The sequence below is a fragment of the Mustela erminea genome, chromosome 5, assembly GCF_009829155.1.
Source record: "Mustela erminea isolate mMusErm1 chromosome 5, mMusErm1.Pri, whole genome shotgun sequence".
Lineage (NCBI taxonomy): Eukaryota > Metazoa > Chordata > Mammalia > Carnivora > Mustelidae > Mustela > Mustela erminea.
In genome coordinates this window covers 92,095,229-92,116,996 of record NC_045618.1, presented here as the reverse complement: position 1 = coordinate 92,116,996, position 21,768 = coordinate 92,095,229, and positions in this window count along the sequence as shown.

Genomic DNA, 21,768 nt, shown 5'->3' with positions numbered 1-21,768 from the left:
ATTTAATATAAAAATAACAATAGAGAACAGTGTCAATAATATTTATTTCCACAAAAGAGTATGCATTTTTTCCTCTTAGATCATTATAGTGGAGCTGAACCCAAAGGTTCTGTAGATAAGCTAAATATGGATTTTGTTTATGCTTTAGTTTTATATAGCTCACCACTGGATTCAAATTTTTAAACATGGAATCTGTACTTTCCAGTGAATAGTTCCTGGGTTGGGAGCTCTTCTCTAGTTCCAGTGTTCTGCTTTATAACTGAGCTGGCAAATTCTGGAACCATGATAGATCACTCCTTAATTTGAAGACTGGTTACCAAGTGTTGCGTATGCTATAGGGTTTCTCTGCCCTCAGTTGCAGTCTCCACTGTCTGTGTCTTGAAATACCTTGTACAGCCCTGTTGTTTCTTCCCAACTTTAGCAACCCAGCTGTCCTATACTTTATCAAGACCATGAATGTCTCATAAATTTTCCTTCACAACCTTCCCACCCTGCAGGTTTTGAAGGACTTGTCAGAGATCTTACTTGGCTCAGACTGCTTTAGTTTTTATTTTTTGTCCACCCACTTGAGAAAAATTTGGTGGCCTGGCAGAGTTACTTTGTGTGTGGGATCTCTTCACATTTACTGAGGTTTGGTTTATTTAGGGTTCTTTGTGTGTTCTTCCATTTTTTTAAATGGGTTTCAAAATTCTGATGTTTAGTTTATACTATTTTTTGAATTACTTATTTTTCAAAATTTTATTTGTTGCATTGGTCATCTTCTTATTCTTTGAGCTATAAACATATAGCTATAAACATATACCAATGCTATATGAAATATATATTTTATATTATAAGATGGTTAATAAGAAGTTATAACTCAGGCAATTGTTACTTAGATATTCATTAGCTATACAAATACTAAATAAATGCAATGTTAAGAGGCACTGCTATTCAAAAAAAACAAAATGGAATTCAGTGCATTTACAGTTGTAGACTTAGTAAGAACATATCAGGTTCCTTCAGGAATTCTGTTGTTACATTCTATACTCTCCTTAACTTGAACCAACTGAAATCTATCTGAAGACCTATCCATAAGTGGACTGTATAGAATCAAGTCATTTCTTTAGATAAAAGACCTTTAAAAAGTTTTAACCCAAAGAATGGAAATTCACCAACAAGAACTCTTCAGTACTAATTAGTTAAAAATTTTAAACAATTTTCAAATTTTGTGCTTTTTGACCCGTACAGTGAAAACTATAAAACACTGATGAAAGAAGAGTACCTGGGTCGCTCAGTTGGTTAAGTGTCTGACTCTTGATTTTGGTTCAGGTCACGATTTCAGGTTCATGGGATTGAACCCCTCCTTTGCTTCCATATTTAGCAAGGAGTCTATTTGTCCCTCTTCCTCTGCTCCTCCCCCAGCTCATGTTCTCAATAAATAAATAAATACACTGATCAAAAAAAAAAACTGAAGACCACATAAAAATATGGAAAAACATTCCATGCTCATGGCTTTCAAGAATATTAAAATGTGTAGTATGCAGAACAATCTACACATTTAATGCAATTCCTACCAAATACCAATAGCAATTTTCACAGAACTAGAACAACCTGAAATTTGTATGGAATCACTAAAGACCCCCCAATAGCTAAAGCAACCTTGACAATGAAAACAAATCTGGAGGTATCAGAATTCTGGACTTCAAGTTATATTATAAAGCTGTAGTGATAAAAAGAGTATGGTACTGGCACAAAAATAGACACATAGATTAACAGATCAGAATAGAAAACCCAGAAATAAACCCACAACTACATAGACAATCTTTGACAAGAAGGATAAAATATCCAATAGGTAAGGAACAGTCTCCAAAAATGATATTGGGAAAACTGAACAGTCACATGCATAAGAATGAAATTGGACTACTTTCTTATTCCATACAAAAAAATGAATTCAAAATGGATTAAATACCTAAATCTGAGACCTGAAATGAACAAAATCCTGGAGAACACAGGCAATAATTTTTTTGACATTGGCTTTAGCAACATCTATCTAAATAGATCTCCTCAGACAAGAGAAACAAAAGCAAAAATAAACTATTGGGACTCTATCAAAATAAAAACTTCTGTACAAGTGAAGGAAATAATCAACAAAACTAAAAGACAAACTACGGAATGGGAGAAGATATTTGCTAATGATATATCTGATAAAGGGTTAAAACCCAAAATATATAAACATCTTATACAATTCAATAAACAAAAAACAAATGATCCAATTAAAAAATGGGCAGAAAGACATGAACAGACATTTCTCTGAAGAAGACATCCAGATGGCCAACACATGAAAAGATGATCATCACTTACCATCAGGGAAATGTAAATCAAAACCACAATAAGATATCACTTGAAACCTGTCAGATAGGCTAAAATCAATACAGGAAACAATAGGTATTGATGAGGACACTGAGAAAGGAGAATGCCCTTGCACTGTTGGTGGGAATGCAAACTGGTGCAGCCACCATGGAAAACAGTATGTAGTTTTCTCAGAAAGTTAAGAATACAACTACCCTATTATCTAGCAATACCAATATTGGTTATTTCCCCAAAGAATATAAAAATAGTACTTCAAATGGATATATTTACCCTGATTTACAGCAGCATTATTTATAACAGCCAAATTATGGACAAAGCCCAAGTGTCCATTTACTGATGAATGGATAAAGAAGAGGTGGTGTACACACACACACACACACACACACACACACACAGGAATATTACATAAAAAGAATGAAATCATATCATTTGCAAAGGCATGGATGGAGGTAACATATATAATACTAAGTGAAATAAGTCAGAAAAAAATACCATATGATTTCATGCATATGTGGAATTTAAGAACAAAAGAAATGAGCAAAGCGAAAAAAGACATCAAAAAAACAGACTTTTAACTAGAGAGGAAAAGCTGATGGTTAACAGAGAGGGTGGGATGGGATAAATAGGTAATGGGGATTAAGGAGTGTACTTGTCATGAGGAACATGGAGTGATGTAGGGAAATGCTGAGTCACTATATTACACATCTGAAACCAATACTGTATGTTAACTAACTGGAATTAAAATAAAAACTTTGTTTTTTTAAAGATTTTATTTATTTATTTATTTGACAGACACAGAGAGTGCAAGCAGAGGGAGCAGGTGAGGGAGAAGCAGGCTCCCCACTGAGCAAGGAGCCAGATGCAGGGCTCAATCCCAGGACCCAGAGATCACAACCTGAGCCAAAGGCAGACGCTTAACCAATTGGGTCACCCAGGCATCCCCGTTTATTTTTTTTTTTAATAAAAACTTTTTTTTTTTTTTTTTTTAAGTTTGTTTTTTTGTTTTTTGGGTTTTTTTTTTGTTTTTTTTTTTTTTTTCTTAAGATCCAGTATTCTATTAAATAGTATTGGTATTGTATCTCTTTGGACCATTCTCTCTGCCAAACTTTATCTCATAAATACAGAAAATTACCCTAACTCTATTCCAGTTGCTGGAATTTTTCATATACAAAATGTGTTTGCTGATGCTAAGTGCCTTCTTGCTTTAATTCTCATAATCACTTATCACTAAATTCAAGATTACTGTACCCTTGACTTTGCTATCAGTTTTTGTGTGCTTATTTAATAATTAACATTATTAACTGTTTTACTAAACATACTGAAGTTGTGTTGGGATTTCGTTTTAGAATGTGAAGAATGGTTATACTTTCTATGTCATACCATCAAGTCTTCTCATAGTACAGAATCAAATTTAAGTTCTTATTTCTGTCACCAATATTCTTAGAGGTAAATATCTTTGCCTTTTGTTGGTAATGAATCTGATTCTATTTATCCTTGATTACCAGTGATTTGCTAGATTTCTCTTCAATAATTTGAAAATCTTTATCCTAAATAGTTGTTTATAGGAAAAAATGTATATTTATTTTTTGTAGTTTATACTGTTAAATTCATCCTTGGCAATATAATACTGAAAATACAAGACAAGGCTGTCTACATGGTCTAAGTGACATACTAATGAGTAAGGTTATTTATCTATGTATGGAAGGATTAATGTCTTCCATTTGCATTCAAAAGGAACATATCTATCATCCAAAACAAAATAAATTCTATGTACTTCTACCTTATATGTAACATGACAAGAGAAGGGAAAATAACATTCATTGAGGGATCACTCCCATGTGAAAGTCATTGGTAAAAGTCTCTTGATATCCATCACCTCATTCTGTCCTTGCAAAAAATATTATGTACATTATATAGTCATTTACTACTTGCCAAGGTAACACATGGATAATGTTAAGAAAGCTCTATTTAAATTATATAATTGATTGGAAATAGGGTGGGTAGTAATTTATAATTGGCCTGATTTCCACAACTTGGAGCCACAGTTGTCCATGTATTGCTTATCAGCCAAAGCAGCTCATATCTTTCTAGAACATCAAAAATAGTAGACATTAAAATCCAGTATGGTATCATCATATGTGTACTACAAGTCTGAACTCTCCTTTTCTCAGGTACAAGCTGGTCATTATGTTTCCTTATGAAAGTGATGTTTCCACTTTTGCCACATCAATTAGTTTTACTAGCTTAAAGTTTGGCAAAAACCAGAGATAGTCTAGAATTATTTCATATCTTTTCTTCCTCTGTGCTTCTGGACAGAATCAACACTTTATTACAAAAAGGTTGCAAATGATCTGTTCCTATATTCTTTGAAAAAGTAATGCTGGCTTAGGCCACCAATGCAAGTAATGTATCTCTGAATATTGACAATATTTTCCAGGTCATACTACGTGATTTCAAGATATTCTTTAAAAATTCAAAATTAAAAAACAAATATCTAGATTTAGAGTAGTATAATTTAATGTACTCAATTAGTGTGACACCATATAAATTCTGTCTGCCTATTAAGCCAATAGAATTAATGCCAAAAGGATTGATAACTCTTTAAGATGAATAAGAGGACTCCAGAAGATTAAACACTTCACCTGAAAAATTTTATTATAAAAAGTTAAGAATTTTGCTTCTGAATATAATATGTGAACACTTGTATTTACATCTGAATTTATGTATCTCCTCTTTTTTTTTTTAAACTTGTGGTCTATAACTGTGTAAGTATACAGAGGTATAATCTAAATGGTAATATAATTTGCCCACAGGAGGCCTGATTAGGCTATTCAGCATAACTCACACAAAAATGCTTAAAAAGGAAATTTAAGTGTACAAATGACACCTGACTAAATGATTAGTTCTCTGGAATTCTGGAAAGGATATGTACACCTTCAATAGTACTGCTATTTTAAAATATCAAATGGGCTAAGCTAAATGAGAAATTGTTTTTAAACACTTTTTAAAATGTTCTTGATGTTTACTACTTTAAACCACTAACGTTTTCTATCTGAAAATAATTCAGATTTCTAAGAAGTACTGGTTGTATTTCATTTCATTTTTAAGCGTTCCCTAGAAACTGTCACTAACATTATTCTTCCAAAGGTTTACATAATTGAAGTCCTCTCATAAGTGGCCTTATTTAAATTTCTCCAAATTGTGCTAGATTGTACACATAATTTAGTCATTCAAGTGTGATCTTTTGGAAAACAATAACTCCATAATAGATGATAATTACTACACTGAAAACTCAAAATGCAAGCTACATAGATTTTAAAAAAACATATGCACCTTAAGCTGGTTAGATCAGAAGTGGCCAACATTTCAGTAGTGGTGTAACATATGATAACAATGTGCACTCTGGGCTCAGAACTATCTCCTGGCACCACTTCCCATTTTTAATAACCCTTTCAATGAGAGTCGTCTTCTACTTTACCAGTCCTCTCTTAAAACTAAAGATCCTCAGAAGGAACATTACAATTTAATCTATTACTGCAAAAGAGGAAGTTAATTTTTTCTCTCCATCCCCCTCCAAGTTTTCCTGAACAGAGGAGAAAATCCTAAATCATGGCCCATTGAACACGTGGTAGGGCCAGTGCATGTTAAAAGTTCACATATTTATCTCTCCACAGTGTTCTTTACTCTTCCTTTTGCTCCTCCTCATCCTGCCTGTCTACTGACTTTACGACTTGCTCATCAATGGTTTCAGTTACTATCCCAGCTAAAGTTATGGTTTAAATCTGGCTAATGAAGAGTATATGGTGAAGAGTCTGATGCAATTCAACATTTAGCACTGGTGTATCTGTCACTGAAGCGCATTCATTGTTTTTCTTTAGTTCTCATTTCTTACACGTAAAGGTCTCAGGAAAATAATTGGTCAGGATGTTTTTGTTTTGATTTGTGGTAGAAAACAACTACCATCACAAGTTTCATATTTTCTTCCTCAAGCTCCTTCATGATGCCTCTGCTGGTAGAAACCATGCAGATGCTTGCTTTTCTAGAGAGTCTAAGAGAAGCATTTTGTCCCCTCTGTTGCATTGTATTGGATGACAAGCAGACTAAAATGTGAATTTGCAACGGATATGCCAATATGCAAAAAGTTTTATTGTGGGCAGGGCAAGATACAGATATCTTTAAGTTCCTGTACTAAAAGCAATTTAAAAATCCCACTGATACACTTAACATGTTAATATTATCTCACTATTGTGAGATATGCAGGACATAGCACTTAGAAGCAAAACTGTATTATTATTTATCTCACTGTGAAATGTGTTCCTGGTCATATAGTGAAACATAATGAAAATAATCCTCAGTTATATTGTGAATTTCAAGTACATTCAACTACAAGTGGGTATTTTTAATAAATAAGGAAAAATAAGGGCTCCTGTATATAGGTCTATATCATTTTCACTGAAAAATATGGGAAATAAAAGTCCTAATGTAAATGTAATTCTTAAAGCAAAGAATAAACAGGAAAATTAGAAAACAATGTTCCTAAGCTTTGTCTTAGAGCTGGAATGTTTGTTTAAAGGAAAATAATGTTTTGCAGTTAAAATAATAAAGCTTACTGTGTAAATATAAACTTAAGAATGACTCTGTGAATAAAGTCAAGGCTTGGATGAGTAGTAGAAATGTTCAGGCTTTGAGATTAGTTGTTTTGCTCTCACATCATTTCTTAAAATTCAATATCAATTAAAATACTTTTGTACACTATGTCCATATTTAGAATTTACAATGAAATGATTATACCTCTTTTTTGTCTTTTTTAAGGTATTTTACCAAACTTATTTTAAAAGTCAGAATAGGGGAGCCTGGGTGGCTGAGTTGGTTCAGCAACTGCCTTTGGTTCAGGTCATATGATCCCAGGGTCCTGGGATCAAGTCCTGTGTTGGGCTTCCTGCTCAGTGGGGAGCCTGCTTCTCCCTCCCCCTCTGTCTCTCTCTCTCCCCCAAATAAATACATAAAATCTTAAAAAAAAAAAAAGTTAGGGTAAGAAAGAGGGATTTTCTCCAATTCGTTGTACGTAATGGGAAGGGTATGAGCACCTAGAGAGAATTAAAGAAGAAGAATGCATTGAGTGAATATTTGAATAAATCCCAGAATGGGATTGGAATAAAGAAATCAATGAGTGAACTTTGAAATGTGTAGTAAGAAAACCAATGATAAGAACAATTAAGGAAAGTTTCTTTTACTGCACTAACTAGTCTTATGAATAAATGAATATTTAAACATATTTGAAATAGACACATGGGGGATATATTTGAAGCAAACATATATGGAATCTTACCATAAAAGGCTTCCTAACATGCTGTACATTTTTTGGTTTCTAATACTGTGCAAGTGGCTGAAGATTGGTGAAATTTACAATCAGACATAGGCAGTCATTTGTTCTAGCACTGCCATGATTCCAACTTTAAAGGGACAGGTTATTTTTCTTTCCTCTCGCTATTATGTGTTTAGTCTGTAACATTTATCAAAACTTTATTGAGTATGATAGGGATGAAGTCAGTGGAAGATTTTGATCCATAGATGTTTTTGGCTCCTCCAGGAAAATTCCATTACAAATGCTATGCAACTACCCCCTTAGCCAATGTCTTCCTGGGTCAATAAGAATCCTAAAATTAAAAGGGATTAAAAAGTAAACAGTTTACTGTTCCCATAGTTACTACTCATTTGAGACCATAACCAGAGCCATGAGCTGACTGAGTTGGGAGTCATGTACTTTCCTATACCTGAAAGGGATCTAAAAAGAGGATGATATAACTCTGATCAGATGTAGGAATGGGATCAATCCTAGCACCACAGCACAGCAATCAAAATGTCACCTGTAATAAAGAGAAAGACTCCATTACTCATGTTTGAGTTCTAAGAGTTTTCAAGTTCCTACATCTGTGCAATCTGAAAAGAAGGCTCATTTTTTATTCTTTGCCCACAACTGTACAATCCGAAAAGAAGGCCCCTTTTCCTTTCTCCCCTTTATATCTCTCAAAATTTAAGTCACATGACATTCAGGTAAAAATCATGCTCTATCCCTAAACATAATTAAAACTGCAAAACCATCCACCTCCCTCTAACTTCATTACCATGTCTACATCTTGTTCCTTCTCTTGTTTCACTCTTGACTGGATCTGAGCCCTTCTTGGGGAATCCTTTTGGTACTTACTATGTCAACAAGAAGTTTACTTTTACATCTGTTGGTACCTGGTGTTATTCATAAAATTTGATAAATTCTTAAATGAAGATGGGAAAAAAATTGCCTAGAAGCTAACAGAGGAGGCTAGATGCCCAATAAGGCACTGCTTCACCAAATAGATGATGGATAGTTGGATGAGGTAGAAGGTCTATCTCTCTGTACACAAGAATAAAGGGAAAAGGACAGCAGAAATGAGAAACCTTTTTTTATATAAGTCTATTATAGCCTACTTAATTCATAATTGTTTTAGTGTTGCTTTGGCTCACCTCTCTCAAAACCCTGCCACAAATAGCTCTTATGATAAACAATATTATTGTGAAGTTTATCTTTCAGAACATACCTTTAAAAATCTGTTAATTAATTCAATTTTTTGCACACACACCATTTAGGCAATTGAGGTCTGTAGTCAGGGTGAAATTACTATTTATAGGAAATCCATATTGAGTCAATAGCAGGTCATTTGGAAGTCAAGGGTTGATAATAAAGAAATTACATGAAAAGGAAAGAATTGGTGAAATATATAACATACCTATAAATATCAAACACAAATGTGTAACATATATATACACACACATATATATACAATCTCAGATGTTTAACATAAATACAAATACATATATAAAAGTCTGACATTATAAGATGTGAGTCTAGTTTGCTTCTTCACAGAGTACCACAATGAAAACAGAAAGCAGAAAAATCATCCTGTCAAAACTAATGGATAAAGTTAGGTTTTAATATGGCTAGACTTCTTAAAGACTTATTTCATTTATTTTAGAGAGAGCATAAGCATGAGAGCAGGGGGAGGGGCAGAGGAAGAGAATCTTCAAGCAGACTCCTTGCTGAGTGTGGGACCAGAGGTGGGTCCCTCTCATACCCTATGAGATTATCAACCTGAGCTGAAACCAAGAATCCGATGCTTAACCCACTGAGCCACCCAGACCCCATGATTAAACTTTCTATTATTTTTAATTTGTGTATATTTTGCTTATCCATCTAGAACATTTCTAGAATTTTCAATGCTTTCTTCTTTTTTTTTTTTTTTTAAAGATTTTATTTATTTATTTGACAGAGAGCACAAGTAGACAGAGAGACAGGCAGAGAGAGAGAGAGAGAGGAAAGCAGGCTCTCCACTCAGCAGAGAGCCCGATGCGGGACTCGATCCCAGGACCCTGAGATCATGACCTGAGCCGAAGGCAGCGGCTTAACCCACTGAGCCACCCAGGCGCCCCTTCAATGCTTTCTTCTTAAAATATTATTTAAAGCAACAGTAAATCTGCAAAATGTTTTGGGAAGTCTGGGAGTTCATTTTTCTTTGTTTTATACTGGGGAGGAAAAATGCTCAGCAAGACAATTGTTGATGGCATTATAAAAATCTTTTTTCTTTGTTTTTTGTTTTTTGTTTTTTTGTTTTTTTCCATTACTGGCCCTAGATACTAATATCCATACAGTGCAGAAAACCCAATGGTTTTAAAGTTCTTCCCTACCCTCCCCAAATCAAAACTACTATGATTCTGTTAGGGCATTATGTATTTCAGTATTTTAAAACTCTTAAAACCTAAGAAGAAAAAAAAAAAACCCTGCAAAAACATGTTTCTCAAGCTTAGAAGTGTTTGGGTGTGACAGTACTTTTTTTCTTTGGACATCACAGTAACTATAATGACTGAATTCAGTATAACAGTTGATTTTCCCCAGGCATTCCACTTTTGTATTCATTATATAGTGTTGTGCAGCATAAATAAAACCCAGCATTTAGAAACAAGTAAACAGAAGAAGCTGGGCTTATAATAAAAATTTAAACAGAAATTGTCAACAAATTATTTACAGATGTATTTTCTACCCCCAATTTGACATGGATTGAAATATAAAAATAGTTGCCCATTATTTTTGACTTTTTGCCACAACTGCAATTGATTTTGATTTCTTTCTGCAACTTTAGTTGTATAAATGCAAATACAGATATGAATAATATGAATACAGATTTAGTATAAAGATGAAAGATTAGATATAATAGATATAAAGAAAATGATGGAAGTAGAGACAGAGAGACAGAAATATGTGTTCTTGCCCTTTCGTACAGGATCTTTGATCATGTACTCAGATCAATCAATGACTGATGGTACTCTTGCTCAGCATTTCAAGGATGCAGATAGTTCAGGAAAGAACAAATTTCTGGAACTGATTTTTTAATTCTACCTTTTAAAAAAAGATTTTATTCATTTAACACAGAGAGAGAGATGGAGAGAGAGAGAGCACAAGCAGGGGGAGTGGCAGGCAGGCAGGCAGGCAGAGGGAGAGAGAGAAGCAGTCTCCCTCCAGAGCAAGGAGCTTGATGCGGGACTGGATCCCCGGACCCCAGGATCATGACCCAAGCCAAAGGCAGCTGCTTTACCAACTGAGCCACCCAAGTGCCCTTCTACCTTTTTTTTTTTTTTCTTTAAAGATTTTATTTATTTATTTGACAGAGAGAAATCACAAGTAGATGGAGAGAGAGGCAGGCAGAGAGAGAGAGAGAGAGGGAAGCAGGCTCCCTGCTGAGCAGAGAGCCCGATGCGGGACTCGATCCCAGGACCCCGAGAGCATGACCCGAGCCAAAGGCAGTGGCTTAACCCACTGAGCCACCCAGGCGCCCCTACCTTTTTATTTTACTGTAAATAATAGGTTTTAGCAAAGTGTAAATAGGAAAATGTTATCATTACTTTAAATTATTTTTATTAGCACCATAGCTTTCCAAGGAACTTATGCCAAATAGTACATAATATTTTGCACATTTAGCTAGCCATAAAAAAATGTAACCCCTAAAACCAAGTCAACCCATCATTACTCAATTATTACATAGTAAAAACAAATGAGTTTATATAAAACATTATCCTTTCAGATTTTAAGTGTATCTGATTTTGACATTAAGGATATCTTAAAATGCTAAACATCTTAAACATTTAAAAATGGCCAAAAAATGTGGGTATATATTACCACATAGATTTTTTATAATAATTTTTTAAATATCAATTTTATGGAGTTAAAATATAGATAAATAGATGTTTGCCTATATTTTGGATTTCTCCCTTTGGACTGTAATAAAGTTCCCTTACAACTACGTTTTATAATTTTTTCCTAAATATGCAAATTTTTAACAGTACCCAGAAAATGTGCAGATCTACTCACACTAAATGGGTTACAACATATTTTACTGGATATTTAAGGGAGAAAACACTAAATTTTAAAAGTAAACTCTAAGAAGGATAAAATGAAAAGGGTATATGTGTGAAAAGAGAAAGAGAAAGCAGCCAGTAAGAGGAAGGGAGTTAGAAATATAATGTGGAGTAGGGTATACAGTTAAATTATTTGCAGCCTGAACTATCATCTTGTCACTGACTCCCTAGATTCAGTGAATCATGGATTACTCATTCTCAACTGTTCTGCAACCCTCCACAGAGGATGATAACATTATCCAATTTTACTGAACTCAGGTATGGTCATGTGAACTGGTTTATTTCAGATAATGCAATATGAGCAAAATGATGCATCATTTCTGACTAGACATACAAATAAGTATGTGCTTCATTCAGGTCTATTCTCTCTGCCATTCGGAATATTCTTTAGGAACTATAGGTAGGAGTAATTCTGACAGCACCAGGAAAAAAGAAATATAAGATCTGTAATAGAAGAACAGCTGACCTGAGATGGGCATTCAGCACGAATTATAAATTATTTTGTTATCAACCACTGAAATTGCAGGGTCACTTGTTCCTGAACATAACCTATGATATAGAACGCAAAGATCTTATATATATTTTGTTTATTAGTGTGTATGCTTGCTTATTTCATTAGTTGAGATCAACTAAAGAGGCTGAGTACCGATTTTTGGCAAAAATGATAGGCAAGATATGTAGAGCATAAGCAGGAAGAGGAAACGATCTATAAACCAAATTTGTAGAAGAGCTGAGAATCCAAAGTAATCCTTACAGCATAAGTCCCTCCATGACTGACAAAATTAGAAAGGAATGGGAAGTTTCACAACTCACGGAGTAACAACTGGAATCATTCTTAGTAGTGAAGGCTCCAATATTACGGCTATGTATATTATTAATCTATTACTTTAGAAAATTATTTCAGCTCTATTTAGATGAAAATATTTTTGGCAAATCTCAAAAAAACCCTTCACAACTGCAATTTTATATCAGCAATTTTCCTCTGGTATCTGATATGATTGTCTGATTATCTAAACATCCATTAGTAAACCTACTTTCCTTGTTTGTAAAATTAGAGGTTTCTAACACTGACAGCATTTGTTTATTCCTTCTGGCAGAATATTTGTAACTGACTGAACATCAATAAATATGTTAAGTTTAAGGTGTTCTTTCAGAATTACAGGTAAGCTTACTAAAATCCTTTAGTATCAATGATGTTATAATCCTTAGAGAAGATGCAAAATGTAAAAAACAAAAATAAAAACTTTTGTTCTCTTTAGGAAGAAATTGTATAATTTGTTTTCACTTTTTTAACCTTACAAAAAAGATTTTGTAAACATATAAAAATTATATAAATCCAGAGAATTTTAAATATTAGTAGAGAAGTTTCCAATTATCATTATTTATATTTATTTGTTCATTGGTCTTGTGTATAAAATTAAATTACATCTTAAACATCAAATTAAATTATATACATTTCCTATAGTGCTCTTTGAAGCATCAAGAAGGATATTAGGGGCGCCTGGGTGGCTCAGTGGGTTAGGCCTCTGCCTTCAGCTCAGGTCATGATCTCAGGGTTCTGGGATCAAGCCCCGCATTGGGCTCTCTGCTCAGCGGGGAGCCTGCTTCCTCCTCTCTCCCTCTTTGCCTGCCTCTCTGCCTACTTGTGATCTCTCTCTCTGTGTCAAATAAATAAATAAAATCTTTAAAAAAAAAAAGAAGGATATTAAAGAAAATTTAAAAAATTATCGATAGCCAATCACAAAGTTTAACTAAAATTAGATATAGTTGGTGATAGGATGAGTTTTTCTACATATATTGTTTACAGCAAATTATAACTGCTAAGCACACTCTGTACTATACCATGTTCTGGTAGCAGTTACATCAAAAATATGTAGCTCTAGAAGAGATCTCATAGATCAAGGAAGAAAGTGGACAAAGAGTAGTCTGAGATAACTTCATGAGTTTTGCTGTCCATTGTTGAGGAGTCCATTATACAATGACCAATTTGTCTCAGGATTGAATGAAATTTAGAAATACTAGGAAAAGAACATTTCATGGTGAAGTAGATATAAATTTTCCAGAAAACAGGAATGTTGTAAAACAAGATTCAGATTTACATGTGACCATATTCAAGTTGAGGTGAAGACAATATAAGCAGAGACTTTAGGGGACAAGTGAAAAGCTAAGCTTGAAATAAAAGAAATCTTTGAAGGAATGGAATGTCCCCACTTTTGGTGGGGATCCAGAGAGGATCAATGTATATCTGTGGGGTAATGTGCCTGTTAAGGAGTAAATTTTCAACTGGCTTTGTAAAATACATTTCTATTTAACTCTGAGCATCCTCCTCCTCCTTAGCTTTCCAAACTTGTTTAAAAACCTCACCATCATCATTTCAATTGCTTCTCCAATTCTACAAATTTGCCTTTCCAAATAGAATGCTACTGACAGTAGCATATAGTTTTATTACAAAACGTGACTCTGCCCAAATTTGACAGTGACTGAAAACAGGACTTATATTTGGTAGTTCTATGTGCTGTCTAGAATAGTTCTGATTATAGAAAAGATCAACACCCATTCACCTGGAGAACATGTAAATTAAAATTTGCAAATATATTGACATACAATTAATAATATTAAAATGTCTTTAGCAATATTGCTTCCTAAAATAATCCTTATGCTATTTTAAAATTTAAATAATTGCTATAAAAAGTTGGGTGATTTATTTTATATTGCTTACTCAATCTGTTAAATAAATATTAAATTTCAATGAAATTTGACATTAGAGATTTAAATATAAATGTTAGCTAAAATTTCTTTTAAATATCTTGTGCCATACAAGGTATATACTACAATTCTCAAATTAAAATTATTTCTATAGTAACATTTCACATGTTTTCTGTATAATGATAATGTGCTTTAGAACTACCAAGCCAATAAAATTATGCTATAAATTCCTGGTAAAGTAGTCCATTTGTCCAAATATATACCTTTTATATTTGACCATTTCTCTTTTGGAAAGTACAGTGTTTGAGGTGACGGGGAATTTATTAATGTTACTCAGGTTTTGTTATTGTTGGGCTATGCCAAGATTTTACTCTCCAATAAGCACCAAGCTCACAAATTTTCATACCTTCTCACCTATCTGATCTCAACTTGGATTTTCTATGAATTTTCTTGTAGTCTAATCATTGATAAAAAAAAAAAAAACTTTATCAGCCAGAATATTTGCAAGTTTCCTAAAGTATAAATTTAAGTGCAACTTTAAAAGTTCCACAAAGATATTTCTTAAACTCATGAAGCATTTTGGAAATAAATTGGGGGAAAAGTTCTTTTCCCCTGAGCACTTCCCCCTCTATATTCATATATTTATATTTATATTTATATTTATATCCTTGTATTTTAATTTGTTGTGTTTCTTTATTTTACTTCTTCTTTTTTCCTATCCTCCTCATTTTAAGTTTTCATTCATAATCTTAAAATTCTCTCTAAAGAGTAGGAAAAAAAATCTGCCAAATCCTATAATTGTGTCATCTTATTGATTTATTTAGCACTCCTTAACTAGGAACACCTGAAAAGGAATGACAGCAGCTATAGTGAACACATGCTTTACTTCTGCTAAAACTCATACTATCCAAGGTGAGTTTAACCTTATTCTAATTGTTTTTATTGTTGCAATGGATATTTTGGAATAAGAGTAAAAAAATGTTTGTGTTTCCAATTGTTAAGCACAATATTGGTGCAATTAGTTTCTGGCAAAGTCTTCAGTTCTTCAATAATTGCTTTCTCTGCTTTGTCCCAAATTCAAAACAGTTAATGGCAGGACCATGCCTTTTGTGTATACATGGATACAGTGAGTGCCAAAAGGCAGGTGACTTTCATAATGAACAAGCTTACACATCATTGAGTCCTGTTAAGAACACCAATTTTGTCTCCTTATACTATAGAAATACTTTAACAAGGACAAAATTATCTACTAGAGCCTGAGTGGGGGGATTGGATGAGGCAGCGTGCTGGGTAATAATGACCAGAAATCAGTGGGATAAAATCATTTGCTCAAGACCATTTATATTGGTCTATGCCCATGCATTTCTTTGTTTTCTTTATTTTGACAATATCCATAATTGATCATTCTTCTTGATCTCAGAGACAAGATGCTTGTTAAGGTTCTAATCATCTCTTACATGAAATTATATGCAATTGCATTAACTAATCCATCTTCTTGTCCTAAATATTTCCTCTTCAATAGTTGTAAAGAATTCTCTCTTATTTATAGGTGAAGCAGAGACAGTATTTACTCACAAGTTAAATGACAATGAGTATTTGTAAAACCATAATGGGTCATTTGTGCTAGTTAGAGATATTGCAAAATGTAACATAGTGTATTTGTCATATATTACTAACATATAAATATAAATTCACAGATCAATTAAAACGTCATAATTATGTAACATTATATCCCTATATCCCTGAAGAGTTATATAAGTGTATATGTGTATGTGTGTATGTGTGTGTGTGTATATATATATATGTGTATATATATACACAATAATATGAAGAAAAGTAAATTGTGTAATCTTTTATTACAATTTTGGTGTTTTGTCTTCACACATTTTAGCAATTCTGTTTTTTATCATAGGCAATGGTTGTATTTTTCCTAAACAGGAATATGTTATTTTATTTAAAACTAAATCCAACTTGACATTTCTATGCACAACCCATTCATGTGTTTATGAGATGTGCTGATCTCATTATGTCTGGGGCAGCTGTCACCAAACACTATCGGCAGCAGAAGTATATGGATCCCTGACTGCTAAGCACAGGACTCTGCCAGTCTAAATGTACTGTACCTGATGTCCAGAAGCCACCATCTGGGCAGCAAGGGCATGCCTCCAGATTCTTACTATTGCAGACATTAACAGCCTCTTGAACTATAAGCTGACTCGGCAGCAGGAAAATTAGCCCCTGGGAATAGAGGCAGGTGGCAACCATTTCCACCAAGCCATGTTGATGGAAGAAGTGCCTACATTCAAGGAATTTCTGAACCTGAGCCAAGAACTGCCCGTTCCTTTTGCCAGCTAACCATTCACTATTCAGTCTCCTCACCTGCTTCATTCTCTTGAGAGCTATACAAGCAGTACTCGCCAGCTGCCCTGCTGGAGATGGCTCTGCTGTGACACCAGAAAAAAGCTAGGCTAAGAAAGCAGTGAGTGCTAACAACCAAGTAAATCAGTGTAAAGGTAAACAAAGGCCTTTTCCCTATTTTGTGTTTGTTTTTGTTTTGTTTTGTTTAGGTTAGCCTTGTATTCTGATTAAAAGAAAGATATGTAGCGATGGGCATGAGCAAAAGTCCATTAGAACAGAACCTGTTTTTCAGGAATTTTTACACGCAAAAAATTTAGCAGAGGCTAACTAGAATAACAATTTCCACATACTGGAGATATTCATTAAGTCAAGTCAGTAAATACAGAGACAGACACTCATCAATTTTCTTTTAAGACTGTCTCTGTCTCTGCTAGCTTCTGTTTCCCTCCACTTGGTTCTTTCTGCCTTTACATAAAGGTCAGGAGCTACCCTTTTCTTACCCAGCAACAATCTCTCTTCTATTTCCTTGCTACATAAAATATTGTTCATGGACCAACCAACCCTAACCTACTGAAAGAAAGTCTGCATTTTTATCAAGACGCCTATACTTCCCCAAAATAAGTTAATGTTTGATAATTATTCAGTGTCAGTAATTCTCAAGGCTGGGATCTCATTCTAATCACCTGAGGAATGTACAAACTACTAATGCCTGAGACACCCTTCCAGATTTTGATTTAATTGGCTTGGGAAAGTGCCTCAGAATTAGTGTTTTCAAAAGCCCCTGAGGTGATCCTACCTCACATTTGAGAAACAAAGCTATTCTTGGATTCCTAAAATGTATTTTGAAAACTTAAATCTAAGCATACATTAGGGAATCCAGTTCATACAGAATTGTAAAAATAATGTCCGAACCTAGAATAGTATTACAGGAAAGAGGAATTGATTTATGGTAAAGGAAAAATACCTTCCATAGATTACAGTATAATTGTACAAGGGAGTTTTTTAACTGTGAAAGATTATAGATATTCAAAATCAACTATGCTGTAAGACTGATTTTGAGAAGACACATCATTTGGGTTGATAAGAATTCTATACAACTCATTTAGAACTGTAAAAATAAACAGATTTTGAATTTAAACTTCTGTAGTGGTGATAATTTCTTAATCTTTACTAAAACATTGTAAGGAGAAGTACATCATCATTATGTTTTCTTACTTGACAATTATTCTATGAGACCACGACATTGTGTTTATTAAAAAATGAGATCACTCAGTCTGCTAGGAAACAGGAAAAAAACTATTAGAATTGTTTTATAAGAATTTGTTGTATTTAATTCTAAACAAATAACAATGATGTAATCAAATTCTAAAAGAGGAATGGACACAAATTAAGAGATTATGAAACAAAATATAAAACAGTACCACCTTTCAATTATTTTATTTTACTTTGTGAAAACCTGGGTACTTTTATAGCAAATATGGAAGAATTACTAAAATACATTATTTTAAACTCACATAAAAGAGAAAGTATTTATCTAAGGTGGTCCTAAAGAGATCAAAACTGTCCTTTTGAGTTTCATTCATGAAGAAGGATAAAGACAAGGTGAAAATGGATATCAGCATATATACTGTTAGGGCATTTTTCCTTCATATATAAAGAAATTTAAAAATACATCATTAGTCTCTATCATAAAGTTCACAGGTTTACAGTTACTACAGACAGAAAATTAAAATAAAACTACAAAATAAAACTTCATACACTGCTCTGAGTTTAACTAATGACGGATTATCCCAAGCAAATGATGAAATGTACACAATGGAATATTACTCAGCCATTAGAAAGGATGAAAACCCAACTTTTGCATCAACATGGATAAAACTGGAAGAGATTAAGCTAAGTGAAATAAGTCAAACAGAGTCAATCATCATACGGTTTCACTTACTTGTGGAACATAAGGAATAGCATGGAGGACATTAGGAGAAAGGAAAAATGAAGGCGGAGTAAGGATGGGAGATGAGCCATGCGAGACTATGAATTTGGGGAAATAAATGGAAAGTTTTAGAAGGGAGGGAGCTGAGAGGTTGGGTGAGCCTGATGATGGGTATTAAGGAGGGCAAGGATTACATGGAGCACTGGGAGTTATACACAAACAATGAATCATGGAACACTACATCAAAAATTAATGATGTATTACATGGTGACCAATAAAACACAATAAAAAAAAAAGAAAATGATGAAATAGATATATTGACCTTATGCCTAGTGTTTAAATCTACATTATAACATCCTTCATATTTTCTTTGAACTCTAAATATTGTCAAATGACATGATAAAAATAGTATCCAAAATTTCATGTAAAGATATTCACAAAGTACATTTCTGTAACCCCCAATGTAAATATGATATTTACAAGTACCATGATTTTTATATAGTGCTCAAAAGCATGTTTAAGCTATAACTACTTCTTGTCAAGAAACAGATGTGTTGCCATGTAATTTCTGAATTTTTTAATATTTTCTTCATTACATATTCAGTCTTTAACAGCACAGTGTTTTCTTGAAAATCTCAGCTTTTGGCAGTTACTAGTATAGTAATGAGTGAAAAATGAGAGAAAAATATTAATGAAGGTAATACTTAGTGCCACTTCCAGTCGGCGACGAGAGAAGAATTAGGCACAAATCAGCTGCAAGAGATCAGGAGCAGGGGACAACAGTCGAAAAGGACTGCGGCCAGGAGCAACTCCACAGTCTGACTTTTATTAGATACAAAACAATAGCCAACGGAAGGATCGATGAAGGTCAAACGTTGGTCACGTCTTGCAGACAAGCAAGAAGGAGGATAAAGTTCATAGTTAACCAAGCACATTCAAAGGACTCATCTAACTAACAACGGGCGCTTCTGGGAAGAGAAAGGAGCGATCACGGAAAAGGGAAGCAGGCGGTTTTCATTCCACCCTGAGCTGACCCTGCGTTCCCGGGTGCTCGGCCTCCCTGAAGCAGGTGGCGTTCCGCCCTGGGCGGGCCGGGCGTTCCCGGCTGCCGGGCTTCTGTGAAGGGGCGGCGTTCTGCCCTGAGCGAGCGGGGCATCCCCAGCTGCCCAGCTTCACGGTCGTACATCGTCCTTCTCCCCCAAAGACCTGTTGTCAGTATATGTATTTCTTAAGGCCATATCTAAATGTGCTTGGTAACTAGTAAAATCCTCCAGGGGTTACAGTTTAAGTAACAAATTGTTCCGAGGGGCAGCAGCAAGTTAGAAGAGCCAACTTCAGCAAATCTAGTAATAAAGCTTTGTTAAGGCACTGAATTTACCCTAAGATTAACTCACTTGAAAATATGGTGTTACTTTTGATAAAATATCCTTTCCAGGAAATGTAGCTGCTTAGAAACACAATTCTACTCCATTATAAGAAAAATAAGAAACTAATCATCAAACAAAATTATAGCTGTAAAGCATTTGTACATGCACTCAAAAATAATTTTTGCAAAACTGCTGTGTGCCGAGTACTGTTTAGAGTACTTAATAAAAATGCAACAAGCTACAAATTCTAAGAAGTGAATATTCCCTGAGGGAACTAAAAAAAAATGACAAAATAATTAAAAAATTACATAATAAGTTAATTTCAGAGGGTGATAAATGCCATGAAGGAAATAAGATAGGTGATAATGCTAACATGATACCCATGGACCTCTATTGGTTTGATTTGTGGTGTATCGATTTCATTATTCGATAAAGATTTTGGGTTATTCCAGTGTTAGGTTATTACAAATAAAGATGCCAAAATTTGTGTGCATGTCTTTATATGGACATATTTAGAAGATTATATTTATTTATTTGAGAAGGAGAGAGAGAGAGTGAGCACAAGCAGGGGGAGGGAAAGAGGTAGAAGCAGACTTTCCACTGAGCAGGCTGTCCATCATGGGGCTCAATCCTAGGACCCTGGGATCATGACCTGAGCAGAGGTCAAACACTTAACCAACTGATATAACCCAGGCACCTCTGGAGAGAGGATTTCATTTCTTTGGGCTAAAACCTAACTTCGGACTTAAGGATTATACTCTCAAAAGATGTATAAACAAAGCCTGAAGACAGAACTTGAAACAAAGCTTGAATGATTTGGTATAAGTACATATAAACACAGTGTTCATAATATATTCAGATCATATTCCATGTTCTTTTTAAAGGAAAGATAAAGTACTTACAGAAAAGGAACATAGGTGTGGTCATTCAGACATGTGAGGGAACCAAGCCAACATCAGTAGCCTACAGAGTCATCTCAAGGTGACTAGTGGTAAATTACATCTATAATTATAATATATATATATATATATATATATAACAAAAAGTATATACATTTTAGCTTTATTTTGCTTTATATTTAAGTGATAGGTAAATTATTTATAAAAGATTTCAACATTTACTTAAATATTTAAACCCTCAACTGTGAATTTCCCTGCCAAGAAATTTAAACGATATATTATTACTCTAATTCTTAACATGGTTAGCATTTTCATGGATCAGATATTATTCTCTAAAGGAAAACATCAGACTTTTTAAGCACTGAACAGACGAGCACTATTGGAGAAAGAAGGTCATTTTAATAGGAATAGATATAGAATGCAATAGAAATTTCAATACTGAAAACTTTAATACTATGTTTAGTGGAAAAGGTCTTTGCTATTTATATGCTATGTAGAAGGTTTAAAAACTATTTTGGGGGATGCCTGGGTGGCTCAGTGGATTAAAGCCTCTGCCTTCGGCTCAGGTCATGGTCCCGGGGTCCTGGGATAGAGCCCCACATCGGGCTCTCTGCTTGGCGGGGAGCCTGCTTCCTCCTCTCTCTCCGCCAGCCTCTCTACCTACTTGTGATCTCTGTCTGTCAAATAACTAAATAAAATCTTAAAAAAATAT